At 44.8% G+C, this 6,000-nt stretch overlaps 1 protein-coding gene across 1 annotated transcript in view; it reads left to right on the top strand.

Annotated features, from left to right (window-relative positions):
- The first annotated feature begins 657 nt into the window (after positions 1–657).
- The window catches only part of LOC113520213 (glutamate receptor ionotropic, kainate 2), a 66,213-nt gene continuing 60,870 nt past the window's right edge, over positions 658–6,000 (top strand). The window contains exon 1 of the mRNA XM_052901277.1: positions 658–1,069. The gene's annotated coding sequence lies outside the window, so the exon portion shown is untranslated. The remainder of the gene's footprint in view (positions 1,070–6,000) is intronic.

The following is a 6,000-nucleotide window of genomic DNA, read 5'->3' as shown; positions in this document are numbered from 1 at the left end:
GGGGTCAGATTTACAGGGAATTCCGGGCCGAGTTTGAGGAGGAACTGAGAATAAACTAAGAACGAGGCATAACATCTCAATTCTCAGGAATGGCAATGCATGAAGGGTATCATAGTGACACAGTACACTCTGCTAGGTCACGGTTTATAGGCGACGGTTATCACTTTCCATTAGGTGGGCCGTCAGCTTGTTTGCCATTCTGAGTTGCATAAAAAAGTTTTTTTTTTGTAAATGTAAGGATAAATTTAATTAGATATGAAAATCTAGTTTTTATGATAATTATCAGCGGGGACCACATGGAGATCTGTACCCCATAGAGGCCGTAACTAATAATTTCTTCTTTCCTGGGCTACCATGTAGTAAGGATATTTTTAATAGGTGAAAATGAAACCCACTTGCGCTATTAGTGTACGCTGGCAGGGCACTAGTGAGGGGTATTAGGTATAAATGAAGTCAGGTCAATTGGCCCAACATGATGATTTTTCCAAGAAATAACCATGTTAGTTTCTATGAGGAATCGCGTGGAATTCTATCTCATAGGGTATATCGCTAGCAATGAGGCCGTTAGACACAAATGTGTTATTTAACTAGTTAAGCTAGTTAGTTATTCGTGAAAAGCGTTAACAGTTATTCAGCAGGAAAATCGAGTACGTTCCGTAACATCACTATAGGTACAGGGGTTGGGGCTGGAAAACCGCCTACGCTTACGCCTTCACGCAATTCTCGACCGAAACCAATCTATTTAAAACGCTCAATTTCCCGCGTCCCGTCGGAATTGAGATGTTATACATAAATACATCCAAGCATTCCCTTGAAATAATCAGTAGAAATCGTCTCTGGGCGCGATTACACTTGTGCCGTTTCCTTGTGCATTTTATAAGTGATTCAATGACGAGAACGTGTTCCATTTAGCAGTGACATACAATTTTTGTATATAATATTGATTGTGAACCGTGCTTGTTGAATACTGAATGTGTTATAATGAATTTAGTGGACGGAGCAATGCAAACATTGCACGATAAGAGGAAATAACGAATCTATGCTAAGGATACAGCGCGGTGTATTGATGGTATGTATGTTCAAGCAGTTTTTTTGCGATCCCATGAATATACAATGCACAAAGGTCGTCGCTTCACCCTTTTTATGGGTCGTTGGTGTTCCATTAATTTGCATAATGAATGTGTGCTGCAGCTGTTATGAATAACGGTTAAATTAACACGTTTATTTTTAATAACGTTTTAAATACAGTTAATAATTATGAAAAAAAAAAGCGAAAAAATTTATAACAGTTATTTATCGATAGTTATTTATTGTGGTATTATAATGATTTATTAATTATATTTTAAATAAATAAATTAATGTATTTTTTTGGGTAAGTAAATTAAAAATAATATAGTACAGTAAACTCTTTCTTGTTTCATATAATTGTTTTTTTTTTAATAAAAAAATATATGTTTAAATAAATATGTACCTTTTTATTTAATACCTACATATTAACTAATAATAACAAATGTAGTTTTTTTTTTCTAAATTCATAATTTATGTAACTTTTTGTTGTTGTCAATAAATGTTTCCTTTCTTTCTTTCTAATATAAGTGTAAGAAAGTGTTTTTTTTTTTTTTTTATAAAGTTAATAGCGATTAATTAAAATAAATTAGCAAAATAACAGCTTATGTTGCATCCCATTGAATTTATATCCACGAATGAATAATAATGACGGAGTTTACATAATGTTGGCGGGTTTTAATTAAAATAATGGTCTCAACATTTGATACCTGCTAATACGCTTCCATTAATCAATTGTTGTATTCGGCTTAATTGAAGCGCTTGAAGCGTATTTGGATTCAAATACCGTGTTGATCTATTGTTTTGATGGGTGAATATGGTATGGTACACCCGCCTGCGCTAACGGGATACGCTGGCGGAGCACCAGTGAAGGGTGATAGATGAGAATGAAAACAGGCCAGTTAGCCCGTCATGATGAATTCAACAGGAATTAACCATGATAGTTTTCAGGGGGAACCGCGAGGAGGTCGACCTGGTTGGGTATATTGCTAGCAATGGGATTCTCAGTCTCCATTACTAACAATCCCTTTCCCACCCATGTTGATCTATTAGGTTAAGTTGCGTTAAGTGAAGCTGTAGTTTGGATGGGTGATCGTGTAGTTTTTTTTTTAATGAAAATAGAATGGCAATTTTGTTTACGCTATTGGTATACGCTGATGGAGCTCCAGTAAGGGATAATAGGTGAGGGTGAAATCGGGTTGGTTGGTTCACTGTGATAAATTTATAGGTAACTAACGGCCCGTCCCGGCGTCGCACGGGTGGACATTTTTATATTTTAAACAGTGGCCATTAAGGCTGCATACGTGACGGCAGCTTAAAAATGCAGTAACTTCTCCCGTTTTCCCAACATTTCCCTTCACTGCTCTGCTCCTATTGATCGTAGCGTGATGAAAAGTATACTATAACCTGCCCAGGAGTATGGAGAATAATTGTACCAAGTTTCGTTAAAATCCGTCGAGTAATTTTTGTTTCTATAACGAACATACAGACAGACAGACAAAAATTTTACTGATTGCATTTTTGTCATCAGTATCGATCACTAATCACCCGCTGATAGTTATTTTGGAAATATATTTCATGTACAGAATTGACCTCTCTACAGATTTATTATAAGTATATATATAGATAGATAATTCACGTTGATTTCCAACGAGGACCGTATGGAGGTCGACCTGATAGATTATATTGGTAGCAATAGGGGTGTTAGACCTACTAACAGCTCCCCCCCATCATATAGTAAGGATTTAGGATATTTCGGAAATAATGTCAACTTATTAGTAGGTGTGTACACACATACACACATATGTGCATGCACATTGACGTATGTACGTACACATACACACACATACACACACACACACACACACACATAAGTTGTTTAATGTATGGAAATATGAAAATGTTGGCGCACCAGCGAGAGATGATAAGGAAGGATAAAGCAGGCCAGTTGGCTCACCTTGTGAAAGATAGTTCCCAGTGAGAACCCCGTGGAAAACCGCGTTGAATTCGACCTTGTAGGGTTTTTTTTTATACAACTTAGAATGGCAATCAAGCTGACGGCCCACCTGATGGAAAGTGGTAACCGTCGCCTATAGACATGAGCAGTACCATGGACATAACAGAGTATACTGTTTCGCCCATGTTGTACAAATAATAAAAAGAATTAAATAATTTCAAAAAACCACAGTGTAAGCAACAGTACCGTTTCATATAAATTACTCTGTACACATTTTTATTTATTACTAAGAACAAGGAATTACATAGAAGAAGTGACAAAATTGTCAATTCATATCAGGCTAGTGTATAGAAAATGTTATACGGCCGTATAACCCTACCAAATTCAGATACAGCCTGCTTGCATACTTTCTACATAAACTGTGTCCAATATATAATCTTGTGCGGTGCAGCTTGACCGCACGGTGAGCGTGGACTGTAGGGGTGCTGGTTCAGGCTGGAGAGAAACGCTATAATTCCTTTCTTGAAGCTCCCGGTTTCGTACTGAAGAGTATCCTATTTCCTTATCGGTTGGGGAGTGCAGTGCAGTGCAGTGCATACCGCTCGTCCGTCCGTCTTCTTCTCATGCTCTCCCCTAGGGGGAGCCGGGGAAACCTGTCCGGGGTTTTTTACCCCTCTCAGGTGGTTTCCATCCGCCGCTCATTAATATGAGCGGGTCGTTGGGGTGAACCTGGTTCTTAACGTGCCGCCCCGTTCACTCTGCGCGGTCTTCGCCTGCCGGGTGAGACCCCGTGGGGGGAGGCCCAGCAAACTGCCAGCGTTTGAATGATCGGGACGGCATTGTAACCCTCATCAGAGGGAGGGGAGGGGTCTTCATGTGTCCATGACGTCTTCCTCTGGGTTTTCTTGCACGCGAGCTATCAGTTCGCGTGCGTAGGGCTTGTGGTCCGGAGGTCGCGCGTGCAGGGGCGCTATTCCCTTTAGGTGGTCCCAGCCCGATGCGTCCGCACGCGCGAACATCTTCGCTGCGAGGCTGCCGATGAATTCGTTCAGCGGAGGGATCTTTAGGTCCCTCTCCAAGGTGGCGTTCCTTACGTATTTATGCGCGCCGGCGATGGTGCGCAGTGTAAGGTGTTGTTGCGCGCTGAGTTTCTTCTTATTCGACGCAGATGCGTAGACATACCATGCCGGCGCTGCGTACGTAAGTCGCGGTCGGATGTAGGTCTTGTATATGGCCGTCTTTATTTGGAGAGGGAGTCTTCCTGTCAACGCTGGGCGAAGGAGGTGCCTGGCCACCCTGGTCTTGTTGCAGACCCCCTTGATGTGGGTGTTAAAACTTAGACGCCGGTCGATGTTCACCCCTAGGTAGGTGACGGTGGTAGACCACTCGATCGGGGAGTCGCGCAGGTGCAATTTGGGAGGGCAGTGACGTTGTCCGAAGTAGATCGCCTGCGTTTTGCGCACATTCACCGACAATCTCCAGTCGTCCAGCCACTTTGGTAGGGTGTCGAGTTGCCGCTGCATTTTCAGCGCTGCGTGCTTCTTGCCGATGGATGTCACTATGAAGGCGGCGTCGTCGGCGTACAGCGCGAGGAGAGACTCGGGGGTAGTGGGAATGTCGTCGGTGAACAGCGCGTAGAGCGCAGGCGATAGGCAGCTTCCCTGTGGTACACCCGCGCGGATGGGTCGCTCTCCCGAACAGGTTTGTTCCACCGTCACCATGAAGCGTCTTGAGTGGAGGAATGAGGCCACTATTCGGACCAACCTTCTTGGTGTTTCGGTCTGAGTGGCCATTTTATACAGTAGACCGTTGTGCCACACGCGGTCGAAGGCTTTCTCCATGTCCAGTAACACTGCAATAACGTGCTCGTGCTTATTGTGGGCGCTCGTTATGACGTGCAGGACTCTGGTCAGTTGCAGTGTCGTGGAGTGTTCCGCTCTAAATCCAAACTGCTCCAGGCGTGGTTTTAAGTGTGGTTGTAGATGTTTGAGGAGGAGTTTCTCAAACACCTTTGACATGTGTTGCAGTAACGTCACTGGCCGGTACGATTCCGGTTTCAGTACGTTCTTACCGGGCTTAGGCAGCGTGATGACTTTGCCTATCTTCCAGTGGTCTGGGAAATGCCCTGTGCGTACTATTCCATTGTACAGGCGCGTCAGTGCCGCTATAGTGCGCGGCGGCAGGTGACGCAGCGCCGTATTTGGGATGTTGTCGCTGCCGGGGGCTTTCCGAGGCTTCGTCTTTCTGATTTCACGCTGCACTTGTCCCGGTGTAAAGACAATCGGATCTTCGTGAGGTGATAGTGGCGATGATAGGTACTCCTTCACGAAGTTGTCTATCCGTGCAACATGATCACTATTTGAGGATGGATTGAGCTGGAACTGGCGCTCTAGGTGATCCGCGTGAATCTCCGCTCGGTCTACTGCGCGGTACCTCGGTGTTCCGTCGTTTGCCAGTAGGGGTCGGACTGGGGGGTGGGAATTTGTTAGCCGGCGACACAGGCGATGAATGCTGTTCCAGTCGTCACCGGCTTCCTCTACGTATCTTTCCCAACTCTCCTTTTTATGGGACTCGATGTCACGCTTTATTTCTTCTGCAAGCTTGTTTAACCTCGTTTTGGTGGTGGGGCATCTGGTGGCCTGCCAGTCTCTGCGCAGTCGGCGCTTAACGGCGAGCTTTCTCTTTATTGCAGCCGGGATGGTATTAGTTGTTTTCGCTACCTTTCCCGGCTGGGATGCGTTTTGCATGGCGGCCTGTATGGAGACTGACAGGTCTCCCGCAAGCTGTTCGACGTCGGCGGAGGTTAAAATTGTCCTCGTTGGCGTGTTGTCCTGCATGAAGTCCGTGAATTTCCCCCAATCCGTCCGGCGGCGCGGGGCCTGCGGCGTCAGGAGCACCGGGGTCATCAGGATATCCATGCACACGGGAAGGTGGTCGGATTGGACGTCCTCTGAGAGGACTTCCTGCGTCAGTTGGCT

The sequence above is a fragment of the Galleria mellonella genome, unplaced genomic scaffold (assembly GCF_026898425.1).
Source record: "Galleria mellonella isolate WM207_F2 unplaced genomic scaffold, CSIRO_AGI_GalMel_v1 utg778, whole genome shotgun sequence".
NCBI classification, from domain to species: domain Eukaryota; kingdom Metazoa; phylum Arthropoda; class Insecta; order Lepidoptera; family Pyralidae; genus Galleria; species Galleria mellonella.
Note: the sequence above shows the minus strand (reverse complement) of the source record. Positions and strands in the feature narration are given on the sequence as shown.